The sequence below is a fragment of the Rhagoletis pomonella genome, unplaced genomic scaffold, assembly GCF_013731165.1.
Source record: "Rhagoletis pomonella isolate Grant_MI unplaced genomic scaffold, Rhpom_1.0 Rhpom_scaffold_00005, whole genome shotgun sequence".
In the NCBI taxonomy this organism is placed as follows: domain Eukaryota; kingdom Metazoa; phylum Arthropoda; class Insecta; order Diptera; family Tephritidae; genus Rhagoletis; species Rhagoletis pomonella.
The window spans coordinates 2,562,911-2,564,776 of NW_023458559.1; positions in this window are offsets into that span (position 1 = coordinate 2,562,911).

The following is a 1,866-nucleotide window of genomic DNA, read 5'->3' on the forward strand; positions in this document are numbered from 1 at the left end:
AAAAACGGCTATATCAACGCCTTTTGACTTTTTGAGTTCGTTTTCATGACATTCGGTCTGAGAAATGCAGCTCAGGCTTTTCAACGTCACATCCATGAAGTTTTAAAGGGGCTCCATTTTACTTTCGCGTATATCGACGACATTTGCGAATAGTATTTGAACGACTTCGCCAAAGCAATTTGACTATCGCAATCAGTAAATGCCAATTCGGAAGAAGCGAGCTAAACTTTTTGGGACACACGATTAGCGCGCAGGGGATACGGCCCCTTGAGGAGAAGGTAGAAGCTGTTCGAAACTTTAAAATACCAACGGTGGCCAAGGGCCTTAAAAAATTTTTGGGCATGATACATTTTTATCGACCGTTCCTCCCGCATGCAGTTAAAAATCAAGCCGTCCTCCAGCAGCTAGTAAGTGGCAACCAAAAAAACGACAACACCCCCGTTAGATGGTCAGAGGAATGTAAAGCGGCATTCGTCGCGTTTAAGGAAGATTTGGCGAACGCAACGTTGCTGAATTACATGGCTCCAAATTCACAGCTGACCCTAACCGTCGTCGCATCAGATGACGCCGTAGGTGCTCTATTACATCAAATATTAGACGGAGAAGTACAACCCTTGGGTTTTTTATTCTAAGGAGCTAATGCCCGCCCAAAAGAAGTACAGCTCCTACGACAGAGAGCTGACTGCAGCATACCAAGGAGTGCAACATTTTAAATACGCTTTGGAAGCAAGGGAATTTGTTCTGTTTACCGACCACAAGCCACACGTTTTCGCATTCAGACGAAGCAGGGCGTGACAACAACATCGCTGACTTGCTGTCACGCATCAACGCAATACACAACGAGGCGATCAACTTTGACGAAATAGTCACTGCACAAGCAAACGATTCACAACTCCAAGCCCTGCTGAGTTCAGGTAAGGATAACACCACGGTGCAGCGAAACAAAGGTGGCGCCGTCAGAGGTACCGCTACTTTGGTTTTGCCGATTTTGACAGTTGTGGTAACTCGTAAATAAACTTTTGTGTACAAATAAGTTGCATAGAGAAATTTGAATTATTAGTGAAAAATCGGTTAAAATCGTGTTAATTTGCAATTTTTTAGTGATTTTTCAGTTGAGGAGTGTGTAAAAACTGATAAAATGAAGTGCCGTGTATTAAATTGCGACAGCCGTCAAGGTAGTGCCTCTAAATGCAGCTTTTTTTCCTTTCCTCGCAATGATGCCGTGGCGAAAAAGTGGGTGGAATTCTGCGGGCAAGTAAAGCCATTCAATTTGGATACCAGCTTCATATGCATGAAGCACTTTACCGACGATGATTATCACAATGTTATGCAGTACAAAGCGGGTAAGTATCATTTACTTTGAATTACGTAGATATCTAATAAAAGGATTAGGATTGGCTAAACGCCCGTTACTCAGGCGCGATGCGGTGCCATCCATTTCTGTGTGTGCTATACCTGTAGCAGAGTCTCAACCGCATGACCACAATATGGAGGTGCTTGAGCTAGGTACTTGCGAAGGTAGTAAAAATAGTACGCCCTTAAAATTATATTATTAATCTAAGGGGTTTGTTACAGTGGTTGTAAGTGAAAGCAATACAGAATATCGACCCAAGGACGGTACTCTTGATGCTTCGACATCACCAATTCGTAACTGGGTTTACTATGACGGCGATCTTCAAGAAGTGGAAATGTTAAAAGCGGAAGTATACGTTAATAATTTCAAGATCATAATGTGCAAATCAAATCATAACTTATATTTTCTACTTCTTGCAGAGCGACATTGAAGCGCGAAAATGCAATCTTCAAAAAGCAAACCGCTAAGCAAAGTACCGAGATCGCTACATTAAAGCGGGAGTCTGACCTTCA